Source organism: Cupressus sempervirens, chromosome 10 (assembly GCF_028749045.1).
Source record: "Cupressus sempervirens isolate cs-2001-9-10 chromosome 10, ASM2874904v1, whole genome shotgun sequence".
NCBI lineage: Eukaryota > Viridiplantae > Streptophyta > Pinopsida > Cupressales > Cupressaceae > Cupressus > Cupressus sempervirens.
In genome coordinates this window covers 432,240,932-432,251,242 of record NC_143127.1, presented here as the reverse complement: position 1 = coordinate 432,251,242, position 10,311 = coordinate 432,240,932, and positions in this window count along the sequence as shown.

Sequence of the window (10,311 nt, the reverse complement as noted above, 5' to 3'; positions counted from 1 at the left end):
GGCGTTATCCCCACCCCAATTTTAGCTTCTTATTCTTGGAGGGTTTTTGGGTCACCAAAATCTCAAGAGTTATGTGGTGATGCATGTTTGCTTCTCATGATTATTTAATGTTTCTATGCATGCATTTTAATTTCAATTATATGTTATTAAGAATTTAAAACAAGTGAAAAGGTTAGTACTTTTGATTCACCCAACCCCCCCCCCCCCCTGCCTCTCTTAGAAGCACTCTTCCCATTAAGACATTCTAACAATTGGTATCAGAGCCAAATTCTCTTAAGAAGAAGCTTAATAGCTTGGAGGAAAAGATTTTAAGATGGAAGTCTTCAAACTTGGGAAGATCATTGAGAATCAGGTGGTAGATGTGCATCTCTCTCTTCACAAGGTAGAGGAAGCTAGAGAGGAATTAAGAAAATCCTTAAAAAGAAGGAAGGAAATAGCTATAGCCAAAAATGATAAATTCACTACAAGGAGATTCCAAAGAATTTGATGCAGCAATAGCAGAACTGATGGAGAAAAATAGAGTTCAAGTAGAAGAGATAAGAACTCTTAAGATGGAGCATGAATCACATGCCATGATGCTATGTGAAATCACTGAGAAAAAGAAAAGAGTAGTTGAGGAAGAGTCATGATGGAAGATGAAAAAATAAATCTTGCAAACAGAGTTGAAGAAAAATGTATGGAATTAACAAGGATCTCAAACATATAGATGGATACACTTGGCCAACTGATGAATCTTCATCATGAACTCAATATGAAAGATATTGAGATCTCTACTTTGAGGATGCCGAATGAATTTAAGAGAGAAAAAGAAACAATAGAGAATCTCAACAAGTCAAGTGAAGCTATCAAGTACTTTGAATAGTTGCTAAAACCCCAAGATTAGCGCATGATACATCAGGACTTGGATACACCAGCATTGAAGTTGGTGAATCATCAAAGAGTGCTGAACAAAGAAGTGACAAAGGTAAGGATCCTAAACCCACTTGTCATTACTATAATAAAAAGGGGCATACTACTAATGTTTGCAAAAGTAGAAGGATCAATTAGCCAAACACACCCAAAAGCAAGGGTTATTTTCACAAGTGTAACATGCAAGGTCACATGACACAAGACTACAGGTCTAAAGTCACAAGGACACAAAGATTTGATGGGCACTGCAATAATTACAAGAAGTATGGACATAGAGCTTTGAATGTAGATCAAAGCCTATGTGGACACAAAATCAGCATGTAAGAAGGACAACTATGTACACCATTACAATTGGGACTACAATACAAGACAAATTTTTCATTATTGTCAAGAGCATGCTCACATACCCTAGAATTGCATCAGAACACATTTCATGGGGGACTATAAAAGATAGTTTAACCAAACTACTTGCTTTAGTTGCTTGAAAATTGGAAATGTCAGCAAGAATTGTCCAACAAAGGCCAAGGCACCCAAGATTGAATTAAATAAGGGCAACGAAAAGGTTGATGAGGAACACATCAAAATAGACATGAAGAAGACATGGCAGAAAAAAGATAGACCAAGTACATCTAATGGAAGGGTCACTTCACCCAAGAGGTCAAGTGATCATATCTCATCCGACTAATCACAAGATGAGCCTATGGGGTTGATACATATAAGGAAGTATCATACATTAGCCGTAAATAGTGAAGAAGCATTGTAAATTATAAATTTGCATGCGATAAGATGCCAAGACAAAATTTGAATAATGATGCTGAGATGTCTTTGGTTGCCAAGTAAAATTGCTTTGGAAGCTGTGCTAAGAAGTCGAGTGGAAGTCAAGAAAAGCCTTTAAGTGGTTGCCAAGTTACTGACAAAATCAATAGATGTCAAGTGGTAATAACTGTCGAGTGAAATAGAATAGTTGCCAAGTTGAAAATATTTGGAAGCTGAGTGACAGGTGAAGGTACAAGAATGCATTAAATACAAGGTTTTTGAGTTGCTTAAACGTGAAAATTGATTCATTTTGAGCCATTCAAATGAAGAGTGATTACCAAGAGAATGACTGAGCAATTTACAAGCATTCAATCAACGATTTGCAATGATTCATCATCAACCCAAGAGATCTCAAGCATTTAACTAGGTATTTCCTTCAGGTGTCGAGTTGTACAGTTTGTGAAGTTTACATTAAATGTCAAACCCTAGTTCAACCAAAATGGTGTTCGGTTCAAAGTCGATTCAAGGAAAGGAAAGCCATGAGATTTAGCTTGTTAGTAATGAGGTTTAAAAAATTGAGTTTAGGCCCATACCAAAGGTAGCATACAAAAACAATCCCATAGGTGCATTGTCTATGATTCCAAAAAAAGTTGTTATGGTCCAAGATGTGTGTAAGTGTTACAACTATAAGATTGGAGCCATAGGAGACCTAGAAATCTACAATGCCTACAACAAACTCTGTGATGATGGAATATTGAAGGATGAATATTCAATTATAGAGAATAAGGGTTTAACTAAAGCCCTAGTTTTTCCAATCATATTCAAAACTAAGTGGATAAATATAGTACTTAGCAAAATCCATGATGGATCATTCTAGTTAGAGAAAGGACCAATTAAAATTACTAAGAAGATGGTTCATAAGGTCATAGGTTTTCCAACCCTAGATCGGCCCAAGACACTCATAAGTGAAAAGAGGGAAACCATTGAGAAAAACATAGGAGCAAAGTGGAACAATAGAGGCTTGATCATAGACACCATTTCTGATCCCCTTCTAGATTTCTCTATAAGGATCATATCACATAAGTTTTATCAATCCAATAGGTTGAATAGTGTACCCTGCATAGCAGTGGATGTGGCATATAATCTTGTAAAGAAAGACCACACCTATGACCTTGCAGAGCTCATGTTGTAGTAGATAAATGAAAATCTTGGAGCAATAAGAAAGTCCAAGGGAGCATAATGAAAATTTGGGTCAGTGTTGGTATGCATGTTCTTTTACGTGATGAAGGAATTCCCTTCATTTGGCAAAGTCAACTAGGATCATAATAAAACAATTGTTGATCAAATTGATGATTACATTACATAGATGGGAGACAGTTTTGATGATCAAATGACTGTATACTTTGATGATTATAAAGCTCAATGAAAAGGAGAATGATGATACTAGTTTCACTGGTAGAAAAACATGAGAACAACATATGCTTTCTAGTTGATATTGATTACACCTATATACAAGCAGTCATTCCAAGAGTAAGATGGCTTAGACCATTGGGATATGAGCTTGATGTAGATCAAGCTTCAGCAACAATTACAACACTACTTGTAGAGGATATTGATAAACCTACAAAGGCATTTGGAACCTATGATGTTGTGAAATCAAGCATGGTAAGAGACCTTAAGACAGCCACAACAGTGAAGAAGAAGGAAAAGCTAGTGAAGAAGATAAAGAAGAAATTTGGTGCTGAAGAAATAAGTGCAGCAAGAGAAGTAGAGGAGATTAGTGATGATGAAGAGGAAGGTAATGATGAGATAGATGAACATGAGCCAGAACAAGAGCCATTTGAATTGACACAAGGCCAAGGTGAAGACAAAGATGAGAGTGTCGAGGAAGAAGAAGCCAAGGAAGCACCCATCAAAGCCAAGGTCATCAAAAGGAAGGCAATGATGCCTCCTGCTCCTCAGCCTAAACCAAAGAAATCTGCCATGCCAACACCTAAGAAGCCAACAACTAGGGCTACAACAAGGGCCTCCACACAAAAAGCCAAAGAGGAAGCTGTCACAAAGAAGAAAGAAACCAATAAGGCATAGGAAGAGCCAAGGAAAAGAAAAAGATATGTGGCTCAACCTGATACTGATGAGGAAGATCAATCTAAAAAGGTAAGTCATTCTCCTAAGTCTTCAGTTGATACATAATGTGAAAAGATTAGGAATGGAGACTTAAGTGACATGAAAAAGGTAGATTTCAATAAGTTCACTAAAGAGGAACAAAATAGGATAAAAGAATCAGTCTATGCAATGATGGCATAGTTCAAGTATACACCTCTTGAACTAGATGGACAATTGCCAAAGGAATTGTCTAAAATTATAGAAGACAGATGGCATTTTTGTTTGAAAATGGAGAAGGAGATGAGAGAATCAACCCTTGCAAGTATACTGCCTGATTTGACAAGGTAATAGATAACTAAAGTAGTCAAAAGGCATAACACTAGGTTTACACCTAAGTATCTAGGGCATTCTCCATTCTCCAAAACAAAATTGAAGAAGTTGTACAAAGAACCACAAGATTGTGGAAGAATTTATATAAGAAAACTAAAGATGTCCTTGAAGAGGAATACAAAGAAGAAGCTACTGCTAAGCCAGAAGAAAGAAGAAAGAGGAGAGAAGAGAAGACATAAGTAGAGAAAAAGGTTGAAGAGGAGGAAGGAAAAGATGAAGACAGGGGTACTGATGGGCAACAAGACCAAAGTGTGCAAGACACACAACTACCACCTCCTAGCCCTCCTCACTCTTCCATCACACCTATAGAAATCATAAAGATCAAGGATGTTACTGACACCACAAGTCAAAACATCAACCCATTAACTACAGAGGATCTTACTAAGATCCTTGACCAAACAACTCTTTAAGCACAATTGTGTACAAGTCCCATATTGGTCAGTGTAGATGAGCTCTAAAAGTCAATAGAGAAAATCAAGGAAGGTGAGGTGCCACCACAAGAACCACCTCAGAACATTCAAATTACTAGACTTTCATTTCTACCACCTCCATCACCACCAAGAATAGCCATGCAAGCCAATCATGATATGAGTGCAATAGTAGGGGAAGTCACAAGTACATCAGTACAGAAAAAGAGTACACCCCCAATAGCAGTGGCACAAGAAGAGGATAGGGAAGAAACACAGGATAAGGAGGAGTCTACAATACAAACTTTGGTTGAATTTCCAAAAATAGGAACTCCTACCAAACCCATTCAGAAGCTGAGTACTAACATGTTGACCTTATAAGTTAGGACACTAGGCTCAAGTTCTATTAGGGTAGCCAGGACCATTCATTATGGTATTCTTGAGCTTGATAAAGAAATTCAAATACCCTATTATGATTCAAGCACTTTAACTGAGGAAAAGATGAATGAGATACAAAGTGCATTGGATAAAAGAAGGAAGCAAGAGGCAATGAGGAAGGAATACAAATACAAGTAGGAAATGAATGAGATCAAGGATATATTCATGGATACCTTCAGCCTACAACCTCCAGATGCAAGCATGCCAATCCTTGAGCAACTATCTGATATAGTTGACCAAGTTAATATGGAAGACCATGATTCAAATGCAAAGCTAATGGAATGGTTAGAAAAGAAGTTTCTAGGCAAGGTCAACTAGAAGATAGCCAATAATAAAATTTTAGGACAGGTTGACCTAGCTAAGAAATTGAATAAGGTAAACATTGTACTAGGGAACATCTTTTCCCTTTATAGAAAATTGTGTGATTTTTCTAGGTTCACAAGAAATAAATCCTAAAATTTTGAACCTTGAGAGAAAAATAAAGCTCTCCAATATGCAACTACCGTCAAATCTTACACATAATGAGAAGCATTTTACTCAAACGCTTCACACTCAAAGGGAATTAGTTGCATTATCAACATAAGAGGCCACTATTAAAGAAAAATTGATGCAAATTCAAGCCTCAATTACTCCTCATTTGGAAGTCTTAAACAAGGAGAAAATGTACGCTAAAAAATTCCTCAAGAAGGATCCAAATATTTCTACACATGAAGGACTTGTTGATCTAGCAGCAGAGCTTACAATCCAACACAAGTCATTAGATATTGCATTGAATAAGTTGGATGCAGCTCTAAAAATACTCCTTGAGGTAAACAAGACATTTTTGGCCAACCATGACATTACTATTTAAAACCCTCTGTCACCTCAAGAAATCATTCAATTTTAAAATATTTTGATTTCAAGGCAAGTCTTTTTTTCTTAAGCCCAAGATTGAATTTTTTGGGCTCCAGCTAAGGATGAAAATTATTCAGTGAAAGAGGGGTACAGAATTTTACAACATAATGGTTTTAATAAACCTACTTCTAGAGCTTTTTCATTTTGTTGGAATCTGGTTGTTCCTCCTAAAGTAGGTTGTTTCTCATTGCTAGCACTTAAACATAGGCTTTTAACTAGTGACAGATTGAATAGACTATGTATTGCTCCTCCTTTTAAATGTGTTCTTTGTGAGGAACAAGAAGAAACTCTGCATCACCTATTTGTTACATGTTCATTTGCTTATCAATGTTGGTGCTTCATTTTGAATAAACTTAATTATCTTACTCCTTTGCCAAACAATCTTTGGGACCTCTTTCAAGCTTGGCCACTTCTTTATCAAAAAACATTGTTTGCAAATCTTTGGAAATGCATCACAAATCCCTACCATTAGACATTGTTTTGATTGGTATTGAAAAATAATCTTGAAAGTGACTAATTCTAGTCTAAGAGTGATTAAATTCAACTCGATTGTGACCCATTGGGATTCCCAAATTGTCCAACAATGGCAACAATTATTCATACCAAATGGGTGGAAAATTAGCAAAGGCTCATGCCCTATTGGCTAGGCTTATTTTAGCTAAACAAGGTTGTTTCCATAGGTTACATATAGAAGGGGATTCTTTAGTTATTATTGATGCTTGTATCCATAGGTGCATCATTTCTTGGAAGCTAAAATATGTTCTTAACCAAATTTGGAGACTTCTCAATGAATGTTTGGATATTTTCATTTCGCAAATTTTTTCGAGAAGGGAATAAAGTTGCAGATTTTTTATCAAATTTGGGTTGTGATGGGGTTACTGCCTCTACTTTTCATCCTTTACCTTTTATTGAGAAATACAAGGTTCTACAAAATCTTATTCAAGATGACTTGGAAGCCTCTATCCACTCGGCATCTGAAGTTCATATTCCAGGTGCCGAGTAGATGCCAAGTCTAATAAGAAGGTAATTGATGCTGAGTAATGCAGATTAATATCAGATGTTGAGAAAGTCTTTAGGTGCCGAGCTGAGAAAGTTATATTCTAGTGCCAAGTAAGCTATCATCTGGCACTGCGTAAAGAAAAATTGTTTCAGGTGCCGAGTTGGTCAGTACACATAGTGGTTGCCGAGTTCAACAAGAAGGTAATTGAAGTGGAGTAATGTTGATAAGTATCAAATGCTTACGTTCAGGTGCTGAGTGAAGCAGAATTGCATTAGGTGTTGAATTGTCTACTGATCTTGTTCTAGTTTGAATGTGATATATGTCGAGTGAAAAATAATAGGTGCAAAGAATATAATAATAGGTGCAAAGAATATTTGATATCCTTCAGGTGTCGAGTTAAGGTGCCAAATTTAGCAAGAATGTTTCAGGTGCCAAGCAGAGTAGTTGGTTGCTAAGTTCAACAAGAAGGTAATTGAAGTAGAGTAATGCTGATAAGTATCAGATGCCTACATTCAAGTGCTGAGTGAAGCAGAATGGTATCAGGTGTCAAGTTTAGGTGCTGAGTTTAGAAGGATTGTTTCAGGTGCTAAGCAAAGTAGGTTTTTTAGATGCCGAGTCAAGGTCATAAGTATTAGGTGCCAAGTTGCCCTGCAATTAGAGTACAATTCAAAGCTCATTAATGTCGTATGATTTTATTAGAAGAATTTATGATGACATGACATGCACAATATATTTTAAGTTTTCAAATATGATTATTCTCTTACAACATTTAATTTCTATTTCTGTGATTTGATTTCCTCATGTGGCTAAATCTGAGTCATTAAAATGCATCGTCATTAGTACTTTTTCTAGCTCTTTCAAGGACGTAATTTGTGCAAGCATAGATGGCTTATATCATGTTGCACTTTGTAATTTATTGCTTGAGGAATGACATCTTCAATTGCACATATATGCAAGAGTTCAATTATGTGATTTGTGCTCATGTTTGTGTTACAAGATGAGTTGTGGGTGGGATATCACTTTGGCTTGTGATATGTGTCACAAACAACATTTTGTCATCATGCCAAAGATTTCTCATATATGCTTGCCATTGGCATTGGAGGAAACTATGTTACCGAGTATTATTTCAGATGAGGTGTTGGACCGAAAGTTTTTAATTTATTCACTCACAGTCTGAAGAGCTATTTGGCATATCATTGGTGAAGAGATTTTATATCCTTTGACACTTCTATTTTTCTACCCATCTCAACTCATTTCAATTTTCCTTTCCAATGCTATGGATCTCCTGCAGTCTCCTAAAATGCTTCAAGCTTTGACCCATAAGTGGGTCAGGCTATGATTGATTTGCAGAAGGAACCTAATGTTTCAAACTCTAGGGATATGAGTGTAGCTTCTATGTAGATGATTGAATAGAATTTTTGGAATTTAATTGATGAGGTTAACTCAGATTCGGATTGGATTCATGGCACTTTAAAGTTATGTTCTGGCTAGGGACCTATTTCTAGTAGGCTTGGGTCAATCAAAGGTGGATTTGTGTTTGATTCAAAAGATTTGTAAGATAAGTGTTAATTGCTAAGATAAGCTTGTCATGAAGATAGTGCATGGAAAAGTCCAAAGAAATCAATGTCAAGGCACTCTTTGGTTCACTGTTGGGTGGTAGTTGATACACCCCTTGTCATTATTTGCTTAAACTATCTAAATCTATGTATATATTAGGGATGATGCTGGGTTTTCTTCACTGATTCTTTCCCAGTTGACCTCGTCAAATCAAAAGTAATAAAATATTATAGTGGCTTGCCACTTTTGCCTTAAAAAAAAAGGCGGGGGAGATAATGTCGGAGGCAATATTCTAAGGGGGAGATATATTAAAGGAGGATAAATGCATATAGTAAGAAGATAAGGAGATAACAGGTTTAGAAGTTAGGAATAGGCTAGAAACAGGTCAAAGAACAAAGTAGATCAGACACATTGGCACAATTTTCATGACATGACAAGGCATAAACAACTCAAGGGGAGTCATAAGGTATATTAATTGTTTACAATTTTTTTTTTGAAATTTTGTATGTAAGTTAAGCAAGTGAAGAATGTAAACATAAGGATTAGATCATGAATGATCAGTTAATTGTTTTTGACACTCATGTCAAAGGGGGAGATTGTTGATCAAATAAGTAAGATTGACAAATGAGTGTCAATACACTTAACCATTTTTCACCATATGTGCCAAGTCACAGATAGTGTCAAGTAACACAAGAAGTTAATAGGTGTCGAGTAACATAGAAATTCTATAGGTGCCGAGTGACACAGTAATTCTATAGGAGCCGAGTAACTAGGAAACACAGTGGATGCCGAGCAATCCAGAATAGATGGTGCCAAGAGTTAGTATTACTTCATGTGCCGAGCAATGCAAGATCAGCATGAAAGTTTGTGCAATCAAAAACCATGATGTGAAATGGTTATGCATGACTCATGATAGGATAAAAGGATAAGATCAAATCCTCCCAACCACTTATGCAATGCTCATGCAGCCAATCAGAAAATTAGAGACTGCATGCAGCCAATGGGTGAATTTCAAGGGTTTGAGCGAGAACACTTGAATCAAGGATGCATAATGAACCACTAATCCTTATAAGGGAGTCTTGATGCCATTGAACAACAAAGAGTTGAAAGAAGAAGGAAAAGTAGTGCCTATTATTAAGGTCATTGCAGAACATTTGGTGTCAAAGATTTAATGGAAAGGATAACACTTAAACATCCAGTTGATCAAGATAGAGCAGGAAACAAAATCAGCAGATCAGATCTAGTAGAGATCAGTGATATAAAAGTAGATCAAGTACCTAAGATCAGCATCAGAGATTGCATTAGATCAGGTGTATTATTCTAATATGCTCTCACAATTGTATTAGGAATTTGGAAATTCTATTGAGTTAGGTGGGTTTAACAGCCTTATGTAAATCCTTTAACAGGGTGACACTTCATGTAAAGTGTTTGTAAATCCTTTCAATAGGTTACATTTGACGGTGTGTAAAGCCTTTACCAGGGAAAACCATCAGAAGTGGTTGAAATCAATTGCTACGGTAATTTTGTGGTCGTCATCCCCACCCCAATTTTACCTTCTTATTCCTGGAGGGTTTCTAGGTCACCAAAATCTCAAGTGTTATGTCATGATGCATGTTTGCTTCTCATGATTGTTTAATGTTTATATGCATGCATGTTAATTTCAGTTATATGTTATTAAGAATTTAAAACAAGTGAAAAGGTCAGTACTTCTAATTCACCCCCCCCCCCCTCTCAGAAGCACTCTTCCCATTAAGACATTCCAACAGATAAATTAAAGGGAATGTGAGAATTAGTAGGCTAGCCTTAAGAATTTCAAAATTAACCTAATGCTAAAATAATTTACTAGAAACATGA